General features: G+C 42.0%; 1 protein-coding gene across 1 annotated transcript in view; it reads right to left on the bottom strand.

Moving 5' to 3' along the window:
* LOC311039183 (uncharacterized protein) overlaps nt 1-16,521 on the bottom strand; it is a 396,442-nt gene that overhangs the window by 298,451 nt on the left and 81,470 nt on the right. The window lies entirely within an intron of this gene.

Genomic DNA, 16,521 nt, shown 5'->3' on the forward strand with positions numbered 1-16,521 from the left:
ACCAACGAAATACACCACAAGCATCATCCATTACAAACTGCAGCATGAAGCAACTGCAGCATCCAGCAAAGGAAAAGGAAAAGGACCGAATTAGGACCGTCACAATTATTACATAATCGCAAGTATTTGAGATAACCGCAATGCTTTTTTGGGGGATAATAGTCATAATCGTTTCCATGTTGAAAAATGTTCATAATAATTTCAAACATTTTCCAAACATTGTGGAAATAGCCGAACTACACGCTCAAAACGCATCACGACGTGATGCGTTTTGAGCTTGTAGTTCGGCTTTTGTTTACGAAGCCTAAAAAAAGCCAGACAAAGTTTTATTCAAAATGTTACTGCGACGCAATTAAAATAGTTAATCTTAACTATTTAAGCGACAGTTAATCAAGCGTCAAGTCAAACGTCATAATCGTGACAGCCCTAAAGAGGTTCCTACCTTGAGGCGTCTTCAGGGGAAACCCCCGATTGGCCGAGGTCGACGGCGGAAACCAACCGGCGTTGAGCATCGATGGGGGATACAAAAAACAGAACGCACTGTCGTGAAACTATCCATCAACCTAGACACATACAACACTGTCGTGACTCACTGTCGTGTGATTCTGCATCAATGAAGACACAAGACACACTGAAGTGGAATTCTGTGATGAATCAGAATCGATACAGCCGGTGGAGACCACCGGACCCCCCGATGGGCCTCGGCGCGGAGGAATCCCCCTAAATCCACGGATAGAGAGAGACGGAGGCGGGCTGAGACGAGTCACAGGAGGGTGCAGGCAGCCTGGGTCGGTTCACAAGAGGGTGCAGGCAGCCTGGGTCGGTTCACAGGAGGGTGCAGGCAGCCTGGGTCGGTTCACAGGAGGGTGCAGGCAGCCTGGGTCGGTTCACAGGAGGGTGCAGGCAGCCTGGGTCGGTTCACAGGAGGGTGCAGGCAGCCTGGGTCGGTTCACAGGAGAATGCAGGCAGCCTGGGTCGGTTCACAGGAGGGTGCAGCCTGGGTCGGTTCACAGGAGGATGCAGGCAAGAACAACCTCGGCAAAACTCTCTCCACTAGTTTGTAGCTTATAATGAAGAGGAAGGGGGGAGGTCCCCCCCTGCAACACCTCTGCCAGGATGTATTCTTGAGTATCTGAAAGAAACAAACAAAGAAACAAAGATTTATTCAAGTGGCCGAGAGCTAGCCTGGCTCCACCCCCTGAATCGTTTGCCTCGCATTCAGGTCTGGTGACGCTGTCGAAGGCGGGTGTTTCTCGGTTGAAAATCTGTACGACGAATCGGGATCGGGATAATCGCGTTGGTTCATAGTGGAGTCCCAGTTTGGCCACGCCCCCATCTCAGAAATCGGCTGCATTGAGAGGGCCTTCAGACTGAATAATGGAGTGAAACTAAATGAGGGTAAGTGTCAGGCTAGCCGAGAGCCACATATAGGATATATATACTGTATCCTGGTTTTAACATCAGGGGATCCATCATACTAGAGATAACTATTCTGTGACTACTTGAACAGGTAGCAAAATCAAACAAATCGCTGGCAGTGGGCAAACACAGCCAGAACTTAATGGCAATATGGCCGCTGTGTGAACATGGTCTATTGACGGTTTAAGTGGTTAAATGTCTACCATTAATTTACACAACACTGAGAGTCAATGAATCTAAGAAATCTAAGGAAAAACTTTAATCTGCCACACAATTTTACACAATATGTAGTTCGGGGTCCCTGCTTCATCTCTCAGCTAAGGGGTCCTTGGGCTGAAAAACGTTGAAGACCCCTAGCGTAGGCTATGTCTAGGGCTGAGACAATTAAAACATTTAAGTTGACGCCTGTCATACAAATACATGTGATTAACCGTTTAGTTGTGTTTTTGGCATTGGAACATATGGAACAGTGGTGTAAAGTAACTATGTACATTTACTCAAGTACTGTACTTAAGTACAGTTGTGAGGTATTTTTTACTTTACTGGAGTATTTCCAATTGTCAGTACTTTTACTTCTACTCCAGTACATCTCAGAAGCAAATATTGTACTTTTACTCCACTAACACACCAAAACTTTAGTTACTAGTTACTTTGCAGATATAAATTATTATATCATAAAACATACATTAACCACTTTATCCCTATTTTATACCTATGATATTTAAAAACAGCTGATCTACAAGCTCACAACGTGCCGCGATGCGACACGTTGTGAGCTTGTGAGCAGATGCTATTTTCAAACATTTCAGTACTTTTACTTTTGGTACTTTAAGTATATTTTGAGGCCAATACTTTTGTACTTTTACTCAAGAACATTTTGAATGCCAGACGTTTACTTGTAACTGAGTATTTATATATTGCAGTATTAATACTTTTACTTAAGTCAAATATTTTAAAATACTTTTTTCCACCACTGCATATGGAAAAAAATGTCATTTCTGTGTGGCCTTCAGGCTTCATAATAAAACAAATATTGCACATGACAAATAACCGTAAAGGGATATTTCACTTACAAACTTGTTTGAGCTCATTTTAACTTCCACTCTGCTTTTGTGATTCACCCCAGACACTTTATAAATTGCTTGATTGAGTATTTAGATATTTGATGATATACATTGCATCAGACACGCCCCTTTCCTATACAAACCCATTGTAACTTCAAACTCCATTGTAATGGAGTTAACATTCATTGAAAACACCCGTCCTTGGTTCTGGTGACTGATGTGAACCTTCTAATGTGTGGGACCGTGTTTTTTCAATTACTTTTTTTTATTTATTTACAAAATCTTTTCGAGTAAATGAATAAAACGGTTAAAAAAAAGTAAATAAATGAAAAAACTTATTGCAAAAACCCGGTCTACTCGCACACTAGAAGCTCAATGTCAGTCACCAGGACCAAGGACGGGTGTTGTCGTTGAATCTAACATGGTTAAAATGGAGTTTGAAGTCACAATGGGTTTGTATAGGAAGGGGGCGTGTCTGATTAAATTAATATCAAATATCTAAATACGGAATAAAGCAACTTAAAAACCGTCTGAGAACCACCGAAGACCATCGGCTATATATATATATATATACACATACACATACACTATTAACATACACACAAAAGGCACAACAGACAGATTCACACATGTTCACAGGCAGTGATGTTTGTATGATCTCGATAAAAGTTCAGAAAACAGTAGAAATATGAATATAACAAAATTCCAGTGCTAAGTAACATCACATTAAAAGTCTCTGTCATGGTCCTTCAAATGTGTATAAAAAGTTTTAAAAAATTCCACTCCATTGATCCATGGCAGATGTTTTTCTCTCACATTTCTAAAGCCTTTTCAACTGCAATGAAAAAAGAAATCTTTGCCTGCGGGTGTCGCTGTTGAGGGATTTTGCCTGTCAATCATCGCCTCTGCTGTACTTTTACTCAAGTAAATGTTGAATTCCGGACTTTTACTTGCAACAGAATATTTCTATATTGCAGTAATGGTACTTGTACTTAGGTAAAAAAAAAAAAAAAACATTTTTTAACTCATAAGCACTGCGGTCTTCCTCACTACCTCTAAACATTACAAACCACACCACTAACAAAGTTGTTAAAAACATTCAGAACCTGGTTACTATTCAATAGACATTTCCATCTACTGTTCACTCAACCTCCATCTACACTACAACATACATGGGCAACTGGCGGCCGGGGGCCACATGCGGCCCCCATCTTCACTTAATGCGTCCCACAGGTTAATATCAGAATAGTGATATATTATTGATTTCAGCTGTTATGATTCCAAACATGCAAACATGACCCGCTTTAATTACTTCAGTCTATAAAGGCCTCACCCACGGTGAGGCCTTTAGGAGGGCCATTCCATTCCAGCGTACCGCAAGCGGAGCTAATACCATTAGACGGCCCAATCTAGTGGTATCGGCCCAAGGAACCATCACGCCAGAAGGAAATGTTTGGATCGGGGCGGTGCACCTGATCTGGCGCAGCGCTCAGGTCCTGGACCTGGTGAGACGAAGGAGGAGCCCGGCCAGGAGACAACCCACAGTGCCTAGTCCCTCCACGTGCCAGAGCCTCCCGAGTCCCGGCAGAGTACTTCCGGAGAAGCGGACTGAGTGGCCCTGTCTTTCCCTATAGGACTGACCGCGGGTGCTACTGGGACGTAAGTCGGGGCTTGATCAACCCTGGCTGGGTCACCTGGGCGAGGGTGTATGTTGTATGTTGCGAGACCCGAAACACCCTATGACCCCAGGCTACAACACTGATGATGCGTCCCAGTTGCATCCATGTGATGTATTTATTTATTATATAATAGTAGCTTAAATGACTAGTATTAAAATTCTATTGTCTTTTTTATGTCCAACGTATTATTATTTAAGTTCATAAAGTTAACATAAGTAAATTAAATAAAAGCTCCTTTTCCAATTCAAAAATAGCACCAAAAGAAATCAGGATTCCAATTCAAAAATAGCTCAAAGTACCAAAGTATAAGTACTCATTATCCAGAAATGTCTCTTTTAAAGGTTTCAAAATGTATAAAAAATATTTTGAAAATAGCAAGAAGGCAAGCTCACACGTTATGAACTTATAGATCTGCTAATAGTGTGTGTGTGTGTGTGTGTGTGTGTGTGTGTGTGTGTGTGTGTGTGTGTGTGTGTGTGTGTGTGTGTGTGTGTGTGTGTGTGTGTGTGTGTGTGTGTTCCTGATTTTCGAGGTGGAAGGTTGTGTTCTTGTGAGCTCCTGAGCCCTTGGACACTGGAATACTTTTTAAAGACTTTTGTGAAATACTTTTAACACTTTTCACAAAGACCAAAAAGGATCTACCAAGGACAACAAGGAATAAAACAACGTTTTTACCACTCAACAAAACAGGGGTGTTAGACAGGGGCCAGGTAGATAGGCGTGAAGCTAGGTGAGAGCCTGAACAATGGCAACCATGATAACTGAGACACTAGCTACAGCGCACACACACACACACACACACACACACACACACACACACACACACACACACACACACACACACACACACACACACACACACACACACACACACACACACACACACACACACACACACACACACACACACACACACACACACCATCACTTTTAATTGAATACCCAACCCAAGCAAAATCCATTAAAGAAAAGGATATTTACAAGACTGAACTCCTGACAAATAACATAGAGACACTTTATGCAGACTGTAACGCAAAGACGGTTATAACAAACCTAATCTTTTCCACACATAGACCTCAGGCATGGATTGAAGCCACACAAGAGCACTACACAGAGATAAAAAAAAGGCACAGCTGACTGAGGGATGTAGCCTTAAAATGCACTCAGAGGAAGGAACCACCACTGTAAACATTTTCAACTCTGGAAGAGTAATAATCCAGGGGAACAGAACACCCATAGAGAATGACCAAAATCAGAGAGATGGCACAAAAAAATGGCACTCCAAACAGTACACACATAGCCACACCCACACATCTAGCCACAGTAGAGAGCCCACCCCCACAAACCAGTACCACAAAAGGTCACACCTTAGAGCCAAACCTGCTTACCAAGTTGGCCGAACAATTCCACATTACATTACATTACAGTCATTTAGCAGACGCTTTTATCCAAAGCGACTTACAATAAGTGTATTCAACATAGGTAGGGAACGAAAACTACTAATCACCAGAAGTTTTAAGTACATTTCCTGCAAAAACAAGCAACCAAGAGTATACCTAGCGCTAAGGTAAAAGTGCAATATATCAGCTACCTACTTTCTTAAACAGATGAGACAAAAATGGCAAAATCAAATGAGCATGAGCTAAAACAAATAAGTGTATTGACTAAACAAGATCCAATAAAACAATACAAAAATAAAACAAGAGTTTGTACAACTAGTTAACAACAAGTAGGCCAGGCAAAGAGGAAGGATAGTGTTTCCTGAAGAGGTGGGTTTTCAGCCTGCGGCGAAAGATGGGCAGTGACTCTGCCGTCCTGACATCAGTGGGAAGTTCATTCCACCACTGTGGGGCCAGAACAGAAAAAAGTCGTGACCGTGTCGATCGACCAGAAGGACCGTTGAGTGCCGAGGGAGTCAGTCGCCCCGAGGTGGCAGACCGGAGTGGTCGGGCAGGGGTGTGGGCATTGACCAAAACCCGGAGGTAAGAAGGAGCTGTTCCTTTCACTGCTCTATAGGCTAGCACCAGGGTTTTAAACTGAATGCGAGCTGCTACGGGGAGCCAGTGCAGAGAACGGAGAAGGATAAGACAGATACAGATGGAACAACAGCTGTTAGAGTACAGGCAAGAACAGACAGCTCCCAGGGCCAGTACCAGAAAGGAACAGGAAGAGAGTGAGCTTAAAGCAAAGGTGAAAAGGCTCCAAGACAGTGAGTTGAAGCTCAAACAGGAGTTGGTACAGCTACAAGAACATGTGGGAAAGGAGATAAGACAGCTAAAGGAAGACATGGGAAAGGAGCTAGAAATGCTAAGAGAAAGACAGGAAAAGGAAATAGGGGCACTCAGGAGAGAGATAGAAAGGCTTGAAAGGGAAGCAATTCCAACCAGCTATCAGCAGGGAGAAATAGCAGATAACCTTGACCAATCAGCGGGACCTCAAAGCCAAGCACTCTCCCAAGAGATCGTTCTCACCCCAACTCAACAGGACTCATAGTCCATGAGCCAGAGCCCCAAAATTGAGCAATGATTATCGAAAGAGTGGGCAAAACCAAACCTATATTAAATTGTTCATAGGGTCAATACGAGTAAATAAATATATGATAACCTTTCCACAGGAGTAGCTTTTTCATGGTTATCACAAATTTTGTTATTTTCCCCATACGTACATGACAGGTGAAAAATTACAAAATTTAAAAAGAGTTATCATAATGAAACTTCCTGAGTTGATTACTTACATGAAGACAATGATTTATCGTATTACAAGTTTTCTGAAATTGTATATTTAAACATGAAAATTAGGCATTAGGAATATATGCCCAAATTTGCATACCTTTCCTGAATCAACATTGGAACATTGGACAAAGCCAGAGTCAACATACTTATTTCATTTTGTTAAGATGTTGGAGTCAAAGGTTTTTAACAATGGAATATTCAATATCTGGCTCAATTTTGGGGCTCAGGCTCATGGACTAAATGCCTAATTTGCATATTTAAATATACCATTTCAGATATCATTGTCTTCATGTAAGTAATCAACTCAGGAAGTTTCATTATGATAACTGTTTTTTAAATGTTGTCATTTTTTCACCTGTCATGTACGTATGGGGAAAATAACAAAATGTGTGATAACCATGAAAAAGCTACTCCTGTGGAGAGGTTATCATATATTTATTTACTCGTATTGACCCTATGAACAATTTAATATCTTTCGATAATGAAATCTTGTCTGGCTCATATACTATCACCCCAACCCTCCCCCACTGCCACACCTCCAGGAAACCGCCAGCCACAAAACCCAGAAATTGTACTCCTGACTGACTCAAATGGGAAGTACATTGATGCAAAAAAACTCTTCCCAAAGCACAGAGTTGAACACATCAGATGTCGAAACACAACACGTGCAATGGAGCTGTTGACAAGGGACCGGCTGGGCTCCCCCAGCCACATGATAATCCACACCGGCACAAACGACATATAGTTTCAGGAAGACCACGAGATGGTTACGTCCAAGGGAATGATAGAAAAAGCCACCTCAACATTTCCCAACGCAGAAGTAGTCATCTCGGCACTGCTACACAGAGGCGACGTCGAATACGACTACATCAACGCAATCAACACACAGACTTCCAGAATCTGTGCAAGGAAGACTAAGGTCCACTTTGCAGAACACCCAACCCTGCACAAGGGAAGCCTACACGACCAGGTACACATCCGCAAGGCTGACATTCCAACTTTTGCAAAGAGCCTGAAGGACATCGCACTCGACCGCGACCATCCTACAGACACAACACCCTACAAACGCAACCAGCGTGGACAACATCCTACACCCAGAGGACACCGCACTGCACACAGAGGACACTCTACTAGGCGACCTAGCAGACCCTCTCTTAGACACCCCTCCGCTCCATCCAGACCCCATGCCACACAACAGGGTGGCCCACCCACACCCCTGATGCCTATCTTCACTGCTCCACCCAGACCTCATCCCAAACACAGCTCACCCACACCACTGATGTCCATCCCATACACTCCTACATCAGCCTCACCACCGCCCACTCTCCCCCTCCCTCTCCAACCATACACATATGCACAGGCAGTGACCAGAGCCATCCCCAGCACACACAGCATCGAGCAAATGTTCAGGGATTTCTACACAGCATGGGCCCAGGGCAGAACCCCTGGAATGTAACAACAATGTGAACAATGGAGTACAAATCACTCACTATATCATCCTGGAATATACAAGGTTTGAGGTCGACTGCCCTTGGCATCAAAAGCAGAACCCCAGACTTTGCGTAAGAGATGCAAACATAGACATCATTGTTCTACAAGAAACATGGCACAAAGGGGACGGCCCCACTGGCTGTCCTACTGGCTACAGAGAACTTGTGGTACCATCTACAAAGCTGGCAGGAGTCACCCAGGGAAGGGACTCTGGAGGTATGCTAATATGGTACAAATCAGTCCACGCCATTAAGCTAGTCAAAACTGGAACATCTTCCATCTGGCTAGAAATAAACAAGGAACTTACCACAACCGAAAAAAATGTCTACCTGTGTGCCACCTACATCCCCCCAATTGAATCCCCTTACTATACAGAGGACTTTTTCCCCACACTAGAAGAGGATATCAGCCGTTTCCAGGCACACAGTCACATTGTAATTTGTGGAGACCTAAATCTCAGAACAGGACAAGGGCCTGACACCCTCAACACACAGGGAAACAAACACCTACCAGGAGGGGGAAACATCAGCTCCCCAACATGTCCCCCGAGATACAATCACGACAAAACAACAAACAAACATGGGTCACAACTGCTACAGCTCTGTCGCTCACTGGGTCTGTACATCGTTAACGGTAGACCCCGAGGGGACTCCTTCGGTAGATATACATACAGCTCATCCCTGGGAAACAGCTCGTTAGATTACTTTATCACGGACATAAACCTAGCATCGCTCAGAGCCTTCACAGTCAGCCCGCAAACACCCCTGTCAGACCACAACAGAATCACAGCCTATCTAAACAGATCAACACACAGACACAAAGAACAAACGCCAAACAAACTACATACTGTAAGAAAACGTTACAAATGGAATGAACATAGCGCAGAAGCTTTCCAAAATGCTATTAGGCAAAAACAAGTCCAATCACAACTGGATAATTTCCTAGAAAAAAACTTTGAAGAAAACAGTGAAAGTGTAAACAGGGCAGTAGAAGGCCTCAATCATATATTTGAACTAACAGCCTCACTAGCAAACCTAAAAGTATCAAACAGGAAAGCCAGAAAAAATGTTGAGAATGACAAATGTTACGATAATGACTGCAATAATCTCAGGAAAAAAATTAAGGAAACTATCAAACCAAAAACACAGAGACCCAGACAACCACAACACACGTCTCCAATATGGGGAAACACTGAAACAATACAAAAATACAGTAAGAGAAAAAAGAGATCAACATGTTAGAAACCAACTGCAAGATATTGAAGATTCCATACAGACAAACAGCTTCTGGGAAAACTGGAACAGACTTAATAAGCTAAAACAGGACGAACTACCCATCCAAAATGGAGATATATGGGTGAAGGAGGCTGCAATTCAAAAATGGCCCCTGTCCAAGTCCTAACCTACCCCATGTCCTAACCTAACCTACCCCCCCCCCCCCCTCTCTTTCTTTTTTGTACATATTTTTCACCCTTCATACTTCATACCAGTAACCTGTAAACTGATTGTATGACATTCTGTACAGTAGTGTGTATATCTGTCTGTCTCTTATATGTCAACATGATTTGTGTGCATGGGGATCTCATCTTAAACAAGCTACGTGCTTAACTGAGCTATCCAGTTTAGTAGACCTTGTATTGCGAATTTGTACTTCCATGTACTGTTATGTACTGCCATGTACTGTTCTCAAGTCTTACTAAATAAAGTACATCAATCAATCAATCATTTTTCTAGCCTCTTTGGCCCAATCGAGAAGAACAAAGAGCAAAAACAAATGAAAGATAAACTACAAAACCTAGAGTCAGCCGTAAAAGACTACCAGAATCCACTAGATTCCCAAATCAACCTAAAAGAACTACAAGACAAAATAAAAACACTTAAAACCAAGAAGGCCTGGGGGGCAGACTGTATTCTAAATGAAATGATAAAATTCACCGACCTCAAATTCCAAATGGCCATACTAAAACTAAATATTGTGCTCAGCTCTGGGATCTTCCCCAGCACATGGAATCAAGGGCTGATAACGCCACTACACAAAAGTGGAGACAAATATGACCCAAATAACTACCGCGGGATCTGTGTAAACAGCAACCTCGGAAAGATCCTCTGCATGATCCTCAATCACAGAATCCTAAACTTCCTCACAGAAAGCAATGTCCTGAGCAAATCACAAATTGGCTTTCTACCAAAATATCGCACAACAGACCACATTTACACTCTAAACACCCTAATTGACAACCAAATAAACAAAAGCAAATTATTCTCCTGCTTTGTCGACTTCAAAAAAGCATTCGATTCAATTTGGCATGAGGGTCTGATGTACAAACTATTGGAAAGTGGCCTAGGGGGGGAAACCTATGACATCATAAAATCAATGTACACAAACAACAAATGCGCAGTTAAAATAGGCGAAAAGCACACAGACTTTTTCCCCCAAAGCCGAGGAGTTAGACAGGGATGCAGCCTGAGTCCAACACTCTTCAACATATATATCAACGAGTTAGCAAAAACGTTAGAATAGTCTACAGCTCCAGGCATCCCCTTGGCAAACACAGAAATCAAATGCTTACTTTTCGCAGATGACCTGCTGCTGCTGTCTCCAACCAAGGAAGGACTACAGCAGCAACTTGATCTCCTACACAAATTCTCGCAGACATGGGCCATGACAGTGAACCTAACTAAGACTAAAATCATGATATTTCAAAAAAGATCCAGCCGCCAAAACCATCAATTTTTCCTAAATACAATCCCACTAGAACAAACAAAAAACGAAACCTACCTTGGCCTAAACATCAGCAGCACAGGGAACTACAACCAAGCTGTAAAGGACCTGAGAGACAAGGCAAGAAGGGCATTCTATGCTATCAAAAGAAACATCAAAATAGACATCCCAATTAAAACCTGGCTTAAAATACTGGACTCTGTGATAGAACCAATTTCCCTCTATGGTTGTGAGATCTGGGGACCATTAGCAAACCATGACCTTGAAAAATGGGATAAACACCAAACCGAGACCCTACACACAGAATTCTGCAAATCCATTCTCCGTACCCATCGGAAAACACCAAATAATGCATGCAGGGCAGAACTAAGACGATACCCACTCATAATCAAAATAAAAAAGAGAGCACTTAAGTTCTACAACCACCTAAAAGAAAGCGACCTAGATGGACTCCATAACAAAGCACTCACACACAGCAAAACTCTAGAGAGGGGCGGCCATAGCTGAGTGGTTAGTGAGCCCGCCTAGGGAGCCAGAGGCCCTGGTTGCCCCAGGTTCGATTCCAGGCCAGGCCAGCATATGTGTCGATGAAACAGGTTCTCATTGGAAACAAGACCGCAAGGACTTTCATGAACGACCTGTTAAAAGGAATTATATCCCCCTCAGCCAGCTGGCCATGGAACTCCGGGCACAAACACAAACAGAGCAACGAGATATAAAACCCATCGGACCAAACAATATTATAAAACAGCAGAAGGAAAACTACCTGACACATTGGAAAGAAGCAACACAAAAGCAGAGTAAACTAGAATGCTATCTATCAGTGGCAGAATACCTGAGCACCGTGACCGACCCAAAACAAAGAAAATCTTAACTAGGTACAGACTCAGTGAGCACAGTCTTGCGATCGAGAAAGGTCGTCACAGGCAGACCTGTATCCCCAGAGAAGACAGACTATGCACCCACTGCACAAAAAAGGAAGTGGAAACCGAGCTACACTTCCTAACCGTCTGTCCATTGTATCAAGACATCAGAGACACATACTTCCCACAGATTACAACCACACACAGAGATTTTGAAAACATGACCAATGACAAAAAACTCCCATATCTGCTGGGCGAAGTACAACAATGTGCAAACACAGCAGCAAGATTTGTGAGTTGCTGTGATAGGAGAAGGATATCGAACGGAACACAACCACCCCAAAGACTAATCATTGTGTATATTCCTGCACTATACCTGCACCCAGTGATCTTGGTACATAGAAATTGATCTATTGAAGATTCTTACAAATGTACACTTTTTGTTTTGATTGTATTGCTGTATTGTTGTATTGTGCTTTGGCGATGTAAACATATGTTTTCTCATGCCAATAAAGCCCTTTGAATGGAATTGAATGTGTGTGTGAGTGTGAGTGTGAGTGTGAGTGACACACACACACACACACACACACACACACACACACACACACACACACACACACACACACACACACACACACACACACACACACACACACACACACACACACAGAAGTGGTTAATGTATGTTTTGTAATAATCAAAATCTACAAAATAACTAGTAGCCTAACTAAAGTTTTTATATCATTGTAGTGGAGTAAAAGTAAAATATTTATCTCTGAGATGCTGTGGAGTGGAAGTAAATGTATTGAACATTGGAATCCCAGTTAGGTAAAAAGAAAATCCTCAAAATTGTACTCAAGTAGTATTTGAGTACATGTACTTAGTTGCAGCACTGACTGTCATGGATTAACTTCAATCTGGTGTTTGCACTTTCTCCATTTACAGCCTGTACATCTACATAAACGTTCACATTTCAAATATAAAGTGCTTACCACATGACCACGGATGTTATAATTATGTACAGGCCTTCAAAAGTACCCGTATCTTCCATATTGTTTAATAAATAGCATTTTAATCCGATCGGTGGCCATTTTCCTCATAGAGTTACAATGGTGCAATACATCTCCCAACCGATAGGGTCACGTGGTTTAAAGCATAGGCGAAAGCCGGAGAAAATGGCCACTGACCGGATTAAAATGCTATTTATTAAATAATACGGAAGATACGGGTACTTCTGAGGACCCGTACATAATTGTAACATCCGTGCCCATGCGGTAAGGACTTTATATTTGAAATATGAACGTTTATGTACATGTACGGGCCGTAAATGAAGAAAGTGCAAAGACCAGGTTGAAGTTAATCCATGACTCATGATATGACAGACATGTTTCAGGGCTAAAACAAACACGATTCATATTCACTTCACACAGCAATAGCTGCTTCATCCTCACTAGTGGTTGTTTTTTTACCAAGTCAAGGAAAAGTGAGATTACACGCAATTTCATCAATTCCTTAATGCTAAGCAGTTAATTAGCTAAGCTACCTAGCTAACACACCTGTAGAAAACTCACCTGTATTTGGATGGAGATAATGTTTCCTCATTCTGGTCACACAGTGTGTTTTAACAGCCTGGTAAACGCTGATATAACTCTACTTAACGTCCATGTGGAGTAACATTACATAATGAGTTGTTTATTTCACTATAAGAGTTGTTTTATTTTCAAACACAGCTGGGTCACAAACATTTGTATGTGAGATAGGGGGAGGGGCCGACCATTAGAGGACTCTTATAGCCCCACCCCTCCCTGCTTCCTAGGGCAGTGGTTCCAAACCTGTGGGTCGGGACCCACAGGGGGGTCCCCACATGATTTTGGGGGTGGGGGTCCCCTGACAGGACTTTTAAGACCTTTTTAATACCAAAAACACAATTAGGCCTACTACATGAAAAGTAATCAACAAACTACTATAAAAACTGGTCAAACATTGGCCAAATTGTCAAATAATATAAAATAGCCAAAAAAATAGCCAATCTGCAAGCTCACAACGCATCCTGTTGTGAGCTTGTACATCTGCTATATTTATCTGTGGAGTCAAACTAAATGTAACGCCTCAACTCCTACTAAGTTCCTGTCAGGGTGGGGGGTCCCCAGTTCAAATATGATTATTTTGTGGGGTCCCCAGTTCAAATATGATTATTTTGGGGGGGTCCCCAGTTCAAATATGATTATTTTGGGGGGTCCCCAGTTCAAATATGATTATTTTTGGAGGGTCGCAGCCTAAAAAGGTGGAGAACCACTGTCCAAGGGCAGGGCTTCTCAAAGTAGGGGGTGGGCGCAAAACACTTTGATAATATTTGGAAATCATCACTTCAGTTTAACCACTTCACCTCACTGCGTTCTTTTTGCATCTACTGTACACCAAATCTCACAACGCGTGATGTGATATGAGCTTGTAGATCTGCTATTTTTTTATAGCCAAAGAAATCTTAAAATGACACGGATGCGTTCCCGGTCTTAAAGGGTTAAAGTAAACTGATATTCTGATATGAAGTTTTCCCCGTGACATGCTGTATCTTTGGGGGAAAGACTGTAAGAATGTAAGGTGCTATAAAACGCTACATGACACTCCTTTTTTTCCCCCACATCTGTACTGTAGATCACTCACATGTTCAAACATAGTGCATCACGTTATATGGACTCACAGCAGACTGTTTCTCTGATATTATAAACATTTTACATTTGAGTTACATATGGATGGAATATGGAATGCAGGCATGTATTCTAATGGTGCATAATCATTACTAATAATTAATTGGAGTCAATTTCCCTCAAAACCATTAACATAAAATGCTGCCTAATGAAATAAAATAAAAACATAATTCGATAAAAAAATACATGTCTTTTTTTTATTGTATTTTTGTATTCATAACATTGTGTTTTTTATTGATTTGATTGTGGATTTTATTTATTTCATTGTGGTATTTATATATTTTTTTACCTGCAGACTTCCATGGACGACCTCTTAGGGGTCCCAGACCCTCTGTTGAAGACCCATGGTATAGTAGGCGTCCTTTATTTTTAAGACATATCTAATTAATAGCATACTACCAGTATAGTTACTGTAATGTTGTTTATGTATGTTTGTAGTAGTAAAACAAACAAAAAACAATAATCATCTCATATGATCATGAAATTCACACTGAGGAAGCATTTTATTAATATTTACACCATTACATTTTAATCAATGGTCTAATACAGTAGCAGAGTGGTTAGACCCCAGATCAGTGACATTACAATCAACCAATGAAGCTTATTAAACTTCCTTATTGAACTTATTAAAGGAGCATTTCACCCCTGGAAGAACTTACAGTCACTCAATGTTAATAATATTTGTAGTAGATAACAGTAGTTATTTAATTTAAAATTTGAAATTTGCACCCTATGGCCAGAAAAATATAGAAGTCTGTGTGTTTGACTTTTGACTGCATTACTACAATGACCATAATGCTTTGGGGCACTGCCCTTCCTTGTGGGGAGGGGAGGCTGCGTGGGGGTGTGGTCTACATCGAGTCAAATGACTCAGAGTCTCTGAGGATATGGATACAAATCTAAAAATACAGATAAAACACAAAAAACACACCAGGATCATGTTTATGGGTCCTAGACCTAGATAAAAATAGGGGTTTGATGCAAAATCGTCGAAATGTCCCTTTAAGTTCAATAAGGAAGATGATTCAGTCTTTTGTGTGAAGGAATTCGGTCACCTCCTCAGACGTCACAGTCGTTCATTTTCCCACCGTGTGGACAAAGCCTGGTGACACCGGGTCTGCAACGTTTTGACTTTCATTGGACGAAACTACTAGATGAGGGCGGAGCCGCGGTGGCAGTAATTCTCAAACTTTTTCACGTCAAGGACCCTCGAATTGACACATATTAGCCCACGGACCCCCGTTTGAAAAGATATACCAGAGACCCCATAAGAGAAGATTTTTACAGCCATGGCAGTGATTCTCAAATCAGTTTAATTTCAAGGATCCCCAGTTTTTATATGGATTAAGCCAGTTGGGTCCATTTGTACACTCTCAGAGTTACTGACACATAAGGGTCCATTTGTACACTCTCAGAGTTACAGACACATAAGGGTCCATTTGTACACTCTCAGAGTTACTGACACATAAGGGTCCATTTGGTTCATATTCCTAACTATCAATCATTTGGCTGGGGACCCCTTGAAACCCCTTCAAGAACCCCTGGGCGTACCCGGACCTCACTTTGAGAACCACTGCTGTAAGGGAGTGGATTGGAACTGGGCCAATTACACTCAACCAATAGTAAAGGAGCACAAGGAACCTAGATCAGTGATAGGCTATCGGACACTTTTCCAAGCCAAAAAAAACAAAACAAAAACACCAATCACTGTGTTCAGTATGACATCACAGCCCTGCCCTTGCTCTGATTGGCTGGACGTATGTGTGCCTGGTGTGATGTCAGAGCTTGGCCTTGTTTCTGTCACGGAGGGCGTAGCCTACAGCACTGCGTGGGCGTGGTCAAAA

This window comes from Gymnoscopelus microlampas, assembly GCF_963454915.1.
Source record: "Gymnoscopelus microlampas genome assembly, chromosome: 22".
NCBI lineage: Eukaryota > Metazoa > Chordata > Actinopteri > Myctophiformes > Myctophidae > Gymnoscopelus > Gymnoscopelus microlampas.